Source organism: Electrophorus electricus, chromosome 2, assembly GCF_041902795.1.
Source record: "Electrophorus electricus isolate QZ-2024a chromosome 2, ASM4190279v1, whole genome shotgun sequence".
Lineage (NCBI taxonomy): Eukaryota > Metazoa > Chordata > Actinopteri > Gymnotiformes > Gymnotidae > Electrophorus > Electrophorus electricus.
The window spans coordinates 8,302,501-8,315,244 of record NC_137498.1 but is presented as its reverse complement, the minus strand read 5'-3'; the positions used below and the strand labels follow the sequence as shown (position 1 = coordinate 8,315,244).

At 40.5% G+C, this 12,744-nt stretch overlaps 1 long non-coding RNA gene across 1 annotated transcript in view; it reads left to right on the top strand.

Annotated features, from left to right (window-relative positions):
- Positions 1–9,485: 9,485 nt before the first annotated feature.
- Positions 9,486–12,744, top strand: part of LOC145660437 (uncharacterized) — a 4,109-nt gene continuing 850 nt past the window's right edge. The window contains exons 1-2 of the long non-coding RNA XR_014126805.1: positions 9,486–9,591; positions 11,709–11,807. This is a non-coding gene — a long non-coding RNA (uncharacterized LOC145660437). The remainder of the gene's footprint in view (positions 9,592–11,708; positions 11,808–12,744) is intronic.

The following is a 12,744-nucleotide window of genomic DNA, read 5'->3' as shown; positions in this document are numbered from 1 at the left end:
ATAGGACAGTGCCAAACTTATGAAACAGTCTCAACGTCATCCTGTGTATCTGTGATGTTTGAAGCTTCAAACACGATTAGTCACATGTTATTAGTAACTTTAGTGGGAATGTTAGTGGTAATAACTTTAGTGGGAATGTTAGTGGTAGTAACTTTAGTGGGAAGGGAGAGGGAGAGAAGGAAGGAGGGAGGGAGAGAGACAGAGTGAGTTAGAGGGAGGCAGAGACAATCTATAATCAATATAATCAGACATCTTATAACTTGATGGTCATGCATCCATCATACCAACATCTATTGGGAAACCTCTTAGTGATTTCCAGTACCATCATCATTTGGCTGGTACCATCAGTACCATCAGGTGACTGGACCTGCAGCAATTAAGTATGTCATATATAATAATAATGGAGTATGTCATATATAATAATAATTAATTAAGTCATATGTAATAATAACCATTTTACATGTACATGTGCAGCCATGTTTAATAGTGAAGGCCTTTATCCTGTGTGTTTCTGCAGGCTGCATGTTGGTAGGGATTCTGAGGACAGACGTCATCACTGCATACACAGGAAACTCAGTACTGCTGCCCTGCTCCTGTACTGACCCACACGCCAAACCTGAGAGTTTCACCTGGCAGAAATACAACACAAGAAAACAAACATGGGACATGATCACCAATAAGAGTGAACAGTATAGAAACAGAGTTCAGCTGGGTACTGCTCATTCTCCAGGAAAGCTCTCTCTACTCATATCACACCTGACTGAAGAGGATGAGGGAGACTACAGGTGTTCTCTTAACCAGTGGAACTATAAAGCCATCAGACTCACCATTAAAGGTAAAACACTGTATTTGATCCAAATCCAACTGCAAATGATAAATCCAGCTTTAAGGTTTTCTTAGGTATCCACACTAGCAAAGTCTTGGTTGTCTGAGTTACTTGTAGACTTTCTGCTGTCATATTTGTTGTTGTGCTGTCATCTGTGCACATTACCAGTAATGTTTAGTTCAGTGATGGTCAAATACTCCTTTAATTGTAACAAATATCTTGTGCAGTTCAAGTAAGAATTTCTCAGGTTTTTAACACACATGCTTCTTTGTTTTGGTTTTTCTGTTCCGACCCCTCGTTTGGTTTTCCTGTCACTGTTTTCATCTTTGTCTAGTTTGCATTCGTTAACCTTTGTATAAATATCCCTTGTTTTATCGTCTTGGTTGTGGGTCTTTGAATGTGCGCTCTCTCGTCCTCCCATGAGTTTATTGTTGTTTGGTAACGTTATTAGCCTGGTCGTTATTCTAGTGTTTACTGTTTAACTTCCTTCTTGCTAATGATGTGCAGACGAAGTCCTGTGAAGCGTTTGAGGTTCTTCCTTATTGTACTGCTGAAGGATTCGAAGCGTTGGAGCATTGAAAGCTGGTGACAAAACAGCGACACCTGGTGGTTTTCAGAAATTATAGCAGCTAAAGATTCAAAACTGCGCAGCATTATAAACAATACAACACTGCACCGCCTTCATATGTCATTAAAAAAAATGGATGATCAGTAATGATGTTTAGCAATTAAATTCTGAAATAATTTGTGTAAAATCATTGTTTCCCTTTTATGTAAAAACAACAGGTTGGCGTTATGAAACGTTTACTCTCGCTTTTGACTTCTATAATTAGCACATTTACAATTTTTTTTTAGTAAAAAGATAAAGCTTCCAAGTTATAGGACAGTGGCAAACTTATGAAACAGTCTCACCCTCATCCTGTGCTTCAGTGACATCTGAAGCTTCGACCATCATTAGTCACGTGTTGTTAGTAACTTTAGTGGTAATATTAATGGTAATATTAACTTTAGTAGCAATAGTAACTGATACAAGCTTCGGTACACTGTTTGATACGAGCTTTGATGCCTTAGTATTAAATGATACATCATAATTTTATTGTTTCTGCACAGTTCCTGTATCATTTTTCTCCCTTTTTGGTGTTCCATTTAGTCAGTGTTTATTTTTCATCATTTTGTTAATTTTGCCGTTGTGTCCACCTGTTTTGCAAATGAAGAACTTTCGTTTACACATGTGCATCAAGTCCTGTCTGCCTCTGCGTTACATAATCGTTCTGAAAACTGCACAGTGTGCAGATCATTAATGTTGGTGGACCAGCTGGATCAAAATCACTAATGTGTTCTTATTTTAGATTTTTGATTTAAAACATCTAAAATAAGAAGCAAGGCTTTGCTATGACAAGTTGCAAATGGGCATAAACAAACAGTCATAAAAGTTGATTTAGTCAATGTTGATGTTAGCTTGACATTACAAGTGACATATTTGGAGCTTCTGTTACTGTAATTATTTACCCCTGTCCCACTTACCTACAACCAAAGGCAGAGGTGCAGGCAAAGGTTTAATGCACATAAAACTAAAAAATGTATCTGATTCCAAATTATGCCTGTAATTACAATTTATATTCTGAAGAGAATGCTCTACTGCATTGTCTAGCATGTGTTATGAGAATATGCATAACCACCTTTCTAAAATTCCTGTCTTAATACATCCTGCTTTTTCAGTGGTTCTGTCAGCCTAACATAGGATTTGACCTACTAAACTTGCAGTGCAGAGATTGGATACTTTACAGGAAACTGGTGTCAGCACTCTAAATATATATAAAAATATAGCTGGCTCTTCACTCGGCCTCAATCTACCAGTGTAGAGAATTTTGACTACACCTTTGGATTTCCCCTCTCTTCAGAAATTATGAGTGATTAACATCATCTGCGAGTGTCTGGACTCCATCAGTGTCATTGCAAATAGTACACGGAGAGCCGAGCTTCATAAGTTAAATGTAGCAAAGGGTTAAAGAAGGTGAAGTGGGTGGCCAGGCCGGGAACAGTAGAGTATGTCTGCTGAGGCATATAGAGAGAGAGAGAGAGAGAGAGAGAGAGCACAAGCCCAAGGGAGAGATTTCTCCAAATGTACGTCTTCAGCCCACCAACTCTGCTCCAGCTCCACTCTCAGCTCTGCTCCAGCATTAACTCCACACGGTTCAGAATTTCTTTATTCTTATCTTGATTGATCAACAGCAGAGTTTGTCCAACACTGACTAATCAAAGAGTGACCACATACGAGCAGCATCCCTGTCATAGCACATCCAAGAGGAACCCACAGCTGGTAGAGTGATTTACTGTCCTGAATAACAACTGATGAATAACAATATCTCTGCAAGAGACCACAGATGACCACAGCAGTTGGGGCAAACAAGAACAAGACTTCATAGTTGAGAGTTTGGCCTACACATATGAATATGTTATGATTTTCTTGGTTGAAATGACATAGTATGCCATGACAAATGACGTTGTAGCTCAGTCTCTCTCAGTGTACACACATCTCAGCTACCTGTATGAGGGCATTATGGAATTTGTAGTTCATGAAGCATTTATGTATAAAGACTTGTAATTTTGCTCTTTTTTTTATCTTAATTTTGTAGCTGCTTGGGTTGAGGCTTTAGATTAGAATTTTCTGGAATGTCTATGGAAATAATGACCAATATGCTTCCAGATCCAAGACTGTTGAATAAATGTGTGATCACTGTTCTCCCTCTGACATATGCTGCCTGCTAAGGCATCTTATTTAGGTTCAATTTAAAGGCAGCATAAGACACTAAATCTGCAGTATAAATAATCTTTCACACCGAACACGAGAAAAATCTGCCTGGTGAAAAACCTCATTCACTTGAAGGGGCAAGAGCTTTACTTGCTTCTTTCTGAAAGAAAAGCAGCTGCTATTCTTATACTAATTATTAAAACAATGTCACAAGTAGTGTTAGCTGTTTTCTGAAGGACTACATTCCCCAAAATTACACAATACCAAGACCGCCCATAATCCCCTCATTTTGCTCCACCCATGTGAAAACATGAGCGAGGTGGCAGTTAGATGTGACCGACGCTTAAGTCTTCATACATGATGGGAATGGAAATCTAATTAGAATGGGAATCTAACTGGATCATTTCTGTTACTCAGACCTTTGCCTGTACAGACAACACCAGACCCCTCACTAGACACATAGACAAACTCAGTGAGATCAGGTGGAAAACTGAACAAACATCAGCACTTCAAGAATCTGTAGCATTTGTTGTATGTGCCACTTGATTGCTGTAACAGCTGGAGTGCCGCAGGGCGCGGAGCAGGACGTACAGACTCCCTCGACTTTGACAGACATTTAATAACACGTAACGCTTACGACGACGGCACTCACAAAACATAAACGGATAACACGAATACACGTAACACTGCAGGAACACTAACGACGGCAACACAAACATATACGTTTAACATGAATACACGTAGGACTAGCAACACAAACAATGACCAATACTAATGCACACACCAACAGGGGTTTAACTACACACACACACACACAACATTAAACAGGGGCAGGTGTGTGCCATCATGGGGGCGTGGTTACAGAACAAAAAGTGACTTCAACTGCAGGCGGTGGGCCGTACCACGTGACCAGTGGCGAGGGGAGCGTTTTGTGACAATTGCTGACTTAATATAAAGAATTCTAGTGAAGGCTTCCACACTGATGCGCTATCACAGAGTTACATATATTGTGTCTGACCTTTATTTAACTGTTAGTTTTATGGCATTACTTAAGACATTCACAATCATATAAACATCAAAATGGAACACTTTATTTCAGGACCAGGCCAAATGCATCACTTTCAGTACAAAGTAATTTACAACAGAGTCATATGGGAGTTTCATTTCAGCTTCATCACCCAGTTTCAAGAACAGGAAGGTACTACATGGTTTGAGGTGCTCACATCTGTTCAGATTTACTAGTTGCCTCACTTGGTAAGTGACATCTAATCATTATTATCACATACTGAAGGTCTTCTATTGGTGTGTTTCTGTAGGCTGTATACTGGAACATCACAGGATCTCCGAAATCACTGCATACACAGGAGACTCAGTACTGCTGCCTTGTTCCTGCACTGACCTACACACCAAACCTGAGAATTTCACCTGGAGGAAACGCAACACAAACAGAAACTCATGGGACGTGATCACCAGTGAGAGTGCACAGTACAGAAACAGAGTTCAGATGGGTACTGCTCACTCTCCAGGAAAGCTCTCTCTACTCATATCACACCTGACTGAAGAGGATGAGGGAGTCTACAGGTGTTATCCTAACCAGTGGAACTATAAAGCCATCAGACTCACCATTAAAGGTAAAACACTGTATTTGATCCAAATCCAACTGCAAATGATAAATCCAGCTTTAAGGTTTTCTTATGTATCCACACTAGCAAAGTCTTGGTTGTCTGAGTTACTTGTAGACTTTCTGCTGTCATATTTGTTGTTGTGCTGTCATCTGTGCACATTGCCAGTAATGTTTAGTTCAGTGATGGTCAAATACTCCTTTAATTGTAACAAATATCTTGTGCAGTTCAAGTAAGAATTTCTCAGGTTTTTAATACACATGCTTCTTTGTTTTGGTTTTTCTGTTCCGACCCCTCGTTTGGTTTTTCTGTCACTGTTTTCATCTTTGTCTAGTTTGCATTCGTTAGTCTTTATATAAATATCCCTTGTTTTATCGTCTTGGTTGTGGGTATCTGAATGTGCGCTCTCTCGTCCTCCCATGAGTTTATTGTTGTTTGGTAACGTTATTAGTCTGCTCGTTATTCTAGTGTTTACTGTTTAACTTCCTTCTTGCTAATGATGTGCAGACGAAGTCCTGTGAAGCGTGTGAGGTTCTTCCTTATTGTACTGCTGAAGGATTCGAAGCGTTGGAGTATTGAAAGCTGGTGACAAAACAGCGACACCTGGTGGTTTTCAGAAATTATAGCAGCTAAAGATTCAAAACTGCGCAGCATTATAAACAATACAACACTGCACCGCCTTCATATGTCATTAAAAAAAATGGATGATCAGTAATGATGTTTAGCAATTAAATTCTGAAATAATTTGTGTAAAATCATTGTTTCCCTTTTATGTAAAAACAACAGGTTGGCGTTATGAAACGTTTACTCTCGCTTTTGACTTCTATAATTAGCACATTTACAATTTTTTTTTAGTAAAAAGATAAAGCTTCCAAGTTATAGGACAGTGGCAAACTTATGAAACAGTCTCACCCTCATCCTGTGCTTCAGTGACATCTGAAGCTTCGACCATCATTAGTCACGTGTTGTTAGTAACTTTAGTGGAAATATTAATGGTAATATTAACTTTAGTAGCAATAGTAACTGATACAAGCTTCGGTACACTGTTTGATACGAGCTTTGATGCCTTAGTATTAAATGATACATCATAATTTTATTGTTTCTGCACAGTTCCTGTATCATTTTTCTCCCTTTTTGGTGTTCCATTTAGTCAGTGTTTATTTTTCATCATTTTGTTAATTTTGCCGTTGTGTCCACCTGTTTTGCAAATGAAGAACTTTCGTTTACACATGTGCATCAAGTCCTGTCTGCCTCTGCGTTACATAATCGTTCTGAAAACTGCACAGTGTGCAGATCATTAATGTTGGTGGACCAGCTGGATCAAAATCACTAATGTGTTCTTATTTTAGATTTTTGATTTAAAACATCTAAAATAAGAAGCAAGGCTTTGCTATGACAAGTTGCAAATGGGCATAAACAAACAGTCATAAAAGTTGATTTAGTCAATGTTGATGTTAGCTTGACATTACAAGTGACATATTTGGAGCTTCTGTTACTGTAATTATTTACCCCTGTCCCACTTACCTACAACCAAAGGCAGAGGTGCAGGCAAAGGTTTAATGCACATAAAACTACAAAATGTATCTGATTCCAAATTATGCCTGTAATTACAATTTATATTCTGAAGAGAATGCTCTACTGCATTGTCTAGCATGTGTTATGAGAATATGCATAACCACCTTTCTAAAATTCCTGTCTTAATACATCCTGCTTTTTCAGTGGTTCTGTCAGCCTAACATAGGATTTGACCTACTAAACTTGCAGTGCAGAGATTGGATACTTTACAGGAAACTGGTGTCAGCACTCTAAATATATATAAAAATATAGCTGGCTCTTCACTCGGCCTCAATCTACCAGTGTAGAGAATTTTGACTACACCTTTGGATTTCCCCTCTCTTCAGAAATTATGAGTGATTAACATCATCTGCGAGTGTCTGGACTCCATCAGTGTCATTGCAAATAGTACACGGAGAGCCGAGCTTCATAAGTTAAATGTAGCAAAGGGTTAAAGAAGGTGAAGTGGGTGGCCAGGCCGGGAACAGTAGAGTATGTCTGCTGAGGCATAGAGAGAGAGAGAGAGAGAGAGAGAGAGAGAGAGAGCACAAGCCCAAGGGAGAGATTTCTCCAAATGTACGTCTTCAGCCCACCAACTCTGCTCCAGCTCCACTCTCAGCTCTGCTCCAGCATTAACTCCACACGGTTCAGAATTTCTTTATTCTTATCTTGATTGATCAACAGCAGAGTTTGTCCAACACTGACTAATCAAAGAGTGACCACATACGAGCAGCATCCCTGTCATAGCACATCCGAGAGGAACCCACAGCTGGTAGAGTGATTTACTGTCCTGAATAACAATTGATGAATAACAATATCTCTGCAAGAGACCACAGATGACCACAGCAGTTGGGGCAAACAAGAACAAGACTTCATAGTTGAGAGTTTGGCCTACACATATGAATATGTTATGATTTTCTTGGTTGAAATGACATAGTATGCCATGACAAATGACGTTGTAGCTCAGTCTCTCTCAGTGTACACACATCTCAGCTACCTGTATGAGGGCATTATGGAATTTGTAGTTCATGAAGCATTTATGTATAAAGACTTGTAATTTTGCTCTTTTTTTTAATCTTAATTTTGTAGCTGCTTGGGTTGAGGCTTTAGATTAGAATTTTCTGGAATGTCTATGGAAATAATGACCAATATGCTTCCAGATCCAAGACTGTTGAATAAATGTGTGATCACTGTTCTCCCTCTGACATATGCTGCCTGCTAAGGCATCTTATTTAGGTTCAATTTAAAGGCAGCATAAGACACTAAATCTGCAGTATAAATAATCTTTCACACCGAACACGAGAAAAATCTGCCTGGTGAAAAACCTCATTCACTTGAAGGGGCAAGAGCTTTACTTGCTTCTTTCTGAAAGAAAAGCAGCTGCTATTCTTATACTAATTATTAAAACAATGTCACAAGTAGTGTTAGCTGTTTTCTGAAGGACTACGTTCCCCAAAATTACACGATACCAAGACCGCCCATAATCCCCTCATTTTGCTCCACCCATGTGAAAACATGAGCGAGGTGGCAGTTAGATGTGACCGACGCTTAAGTCTTCATACATGATGGGAATGGAAATCTAATTAGAATGGGAATCTAACTGGATCATTTCTGTTACTCAGACCTTTGCCTGTACAGACAACACCAGACCCCTCACTAGACACACAGACAAACTCAGTGAGATCAGGTGGAAAACTGAACAAACATCAGCACTTCAAGAATCTGTAGCATTTGTTGTATGTGCCACTTGATTGCTGTAACAGCTGGAGTGCCGCAGGGCGCGGAGCAGGACGTACAGACTCCCTCGACTTTGACAGACATTTAATAACACGTAACGCTTACGACGACGGCACTCACACAACATAAACGGATAACACGAATACACGTAACACTGCAGGAACACTAACGACGGCAACACAAACATATACGTTTAACATGAATACACGTAGGACTAGCAACACAAACAATGACCAACACTAATGCACACACCAACAGGGGTTTAACTACACACACACACATACAACATTAAACCAGGAACAGGTGTGTGCCATCATGGGGGCGTGATTACAGAACAAAAAGTGACTTCAACTGCAGGCGGTGGGCCGTACCACGTGACCAGTGGCGCGGGGAGCGTTCCGTGACAATTGCTGACTTAATATAAAGAATTCTAGTGAAGGCTTCCACACTGATGCGCTATCACAGAGTTACATATATTGTGTCTGACCTTTATTTAACTGTTAGTTTTATGGCATTACTTAAGACATTCACAATCATATAAACATCAAAATGGAACACTTTATTTCAGGACCAGGGCAAATGCATCACTTTCAGTACAAAGTAATTTACAACAGAGTCATATGGGAGTTTCATTTCAGCTTTATCACCCAGTTTCAAGAACAGGAAGGTACTACATGGTTTGAGGTGCTCACATCTGTTCAGATTTACTAGTTGCCTCACTTGGTAAGTGACATCTAATCATTATTATCACATACTGAAGGTCTTCTTTTGGTGTGTTTCTCTAGGCTGTATACTGGAACATCACAGGATCTCTGAAATCACTGCATACACAGGAGACTCAGTACTGCTGCCTTGTTCCTGCACTGACCTACACACCAAACCTGAGAGTTTCACCTGGAGGAAACGCAACACAAACAGAAACTCATGGGACGTGATCTCCAGTGAGAGTGAACAGTACAGAAACAGAGTTCTGCTGGGTACTGTTCACTCTCCAGGAAATCTCTCTCTATTCATATCACACCTGACTGAAGAGGATGAGGGAGACTACAGGTGTTATATTAAAGACAATGAATACACGTACATAAGACTTTATATTTCAGGTAAAACATTATTAGCAACCACATTCCTAATACCAATGAAAACCTCATAAGTCGATTTAGTCTCTCCACCATGAACTTACTTTTTAAACATACAAATAAATGTAATATAAATACATTCACCACACACTTTATTAGACACACATACATCAGATATTACTAAAATTCAAAAACAGGACATTTAAAAGTAGAGAAACACCATTACATATTTATGTATCTAACATGTGGACCACATTATCCTCAGATATTAGTCACCAGACACCCTCTGTCACCAGTCTAGAAGAGTTAAACACAACTAACATTCATTTCACCTGCCCTCACTGAACACTTTCAGTACCTCTAATAAGTGAATGTGTAGGTATAATTACAGACTGTGTCCACCTGGTGTCTTACACAGTTTGTGTGTCACCCTGCACCCAGGACATCACTGGTCAGTTTCTGACCACAGATGTCCCAGTATATGTGGATACTGAACCATTCTCCACACATCAATCCCACTACAGTGCTGGAGGCTTGGTAGTGGGTGTTGTACTGGTATGAGTGGTTCAGGTACAGCAGTGTTACTGGATTCAGTGCTACTGGTAGGCTGAGAGTGTTCTGACAGTGAAAGATATCCAGCCAGCAGTGTTTCAGTGGTCAGACACTGACCATGACTGGAGTTGGAGGATGGTTAACACTAACTGTGTGTTACACCAGATGGGCTAGAACCACTGACTCTACAAATACAAGATTTTTCTCAACCATTCATATTTATCAAATGTGATGGAGCATAAACTATTGCATAAAGAGAGAGAGAAGGAGGGAAGCAGAGAGAGAGAGAAGGAGGGAGGCAGAGAGAGAGAGAGAGAACGAAAAAAAAAGAAGAGCAGAGAGAAGAGTCTCCTCTCACAGCTGGTGCTGACACTGAGTTCATTAACACACACTAACACTAACACATCAGGACCAGTCTGAAGTACAAACAATCAGACCAAACCAAATTATTACACTTCAAAAACTAAACTACATCACCCACTGGAACACAAACACAAGCACAAAGCAAAATGCAACGTTATCTGGCCCTAAAACGTCAGTACACGGTAGCAGACGTCCTGTACACAGTGACTGACATTAAACACAGAACCACGTTGACAAAGTCCAGACTCAGAGAACACAGCCTGGCCGTCCAGACCAGCCGATAAATGTCATGGCTGCCCGGAGAACTCTGTTAGCAATGTAAATATGACACTGTTGAGACAGAGCTGCACTTCCTCACTGAATGTGAAAAATTCACCCAAATATGGCAAATTTATTTTACAAAATCTGAGACGGTCCACCCCAACTTTAAGTGTCTGTCTAACACTGAAACTGCCCATCCTACTGGGTGAAAAGAAGGAAAGCATCACTTTAGCTGGGTGATGCATATCTGCCTGCCATAAGATGAGGGACAGTGATTAACCCACCCAAACACACACACAAACACACACACACACACACACACACACGCATGCACACACAGTTTATAAAAGTTACCTAACTATTTATTATTATTAACTATTTATTATTTTACATCCTTATTATTTATTTATTTCTCTTTCTTTTCACTTCTTCCCTTTTACTTCTTCCAATTATTATTTCAGACCAATTACAGTTTCTCTTCAAGTTCTTTATCATAACAGAATTCTTAATTTCCATAATTGCAAATGTTGTAATGTTCATGTTGTAATTCTGCTTTGGCAATACTACAATACTATAGTTGTATATGGTCATGCCAATAAAGCTTACTGAACTGAAATGAACACACACACACACACACACACACACACACAGAGAGAGAGAGAGAGAGAGAGAGAGAGAGAGAGAGAGAGAGAGAGAGAGAGAGAGAGAGAGAGAGAGAGACTTGACTCAGAAGTCCCTAATTCATTCATTCAGAAAATGACTGAAGGACACACTGCACCTACAGAGCCCTGCAGCTTCAGACGTAGCCAACGTATCACCACCACTGACACACAGACAACTGAACACGTCTGCTTGGCCAAACTGTACATACATCAGTTCTGTAGTAGAAAATCTAAACATGTTAAATACATAACAGCCCTGAACCCTCATTACTTATAACTGATCACACTTTTCTATTCTTGCAGAGGCTCCATATAAAACTGTAAATCCTTCTCCAGTGGACGCTGACACAACAAGTCCAACAGCTTCAACTAAACCTGCTACTACAATGATGTCTCCAACAGGTTAGAAGACATTCAGTCCATCATCTAGTAATGGAGGTAACACAAATTGGTTTAACGAGTGTGGGGCAAGATGCAAGCGTGATTTATCTTTGATGTGGTTTTAAATGAAAATGAAAGCACACATGAACATACCGTGTGAACGTCGCATACACAGAGTAATACATGCGATTAATGCAAAATAATTGACATTAGTGGTTGGAAAGGTTCAGGCTTTATATGGGAAATAATGAGGGTGAGACTAGACCCTATGGCCAGCTAAGTGAAAGAGGAAACACAGGACCCCTGTGTGATGGTGGTGAGGGGTATTACAGTAGCACCCACACCCCCCTTAACACGGGGCTCCTGTGTAATGGTGGTGAGGGGTGTTACAGTAGCACCCACACCCCCCTTAACACGGGGCTCCTGTGTGATGGTGGTGAGGGGTGTTACAGTAGCACCCACACCCTCCTTAACACGGGGCTCCTGACGTGCATAACAGTTGACAAGGGAGCCCGAGCCCGGCGTCACACAGCAGGGTCTGGAGAACCTGGACAAGGACAGGTGGGAAAGGAGGAAAAAAAGGGGAAAGTCCATCGGGTGAGGGGTGGAAACAGGACTTTGTACCACAACCAGAGACCTGACAGCAGGCTGGACAGGAGACGACTGGGTTCCAGCTTGGGCAGTGGGATGGACGGGAGCCCGGCTGAGAGTAGGAGCACGGGATACGGGATAACAGGAACCCAAACCACAGCTGGGATTGGGACAGTTACAAAGACAGGAATGGGGACAGACAAAGGCAGACACTGGGATTGGTAGAATAACAATGAAAGATTGTCAATTCCAGTACAACAGCGATGTTACAGGAGGTGAAGTGGGCGGCTATGCCGGGAATGAGAGAAAGAGAGAGAGAGAGAGAGACAGAGAGAGAGAGAGAGAGAGAGAGAGAGAGAGAGAGAGA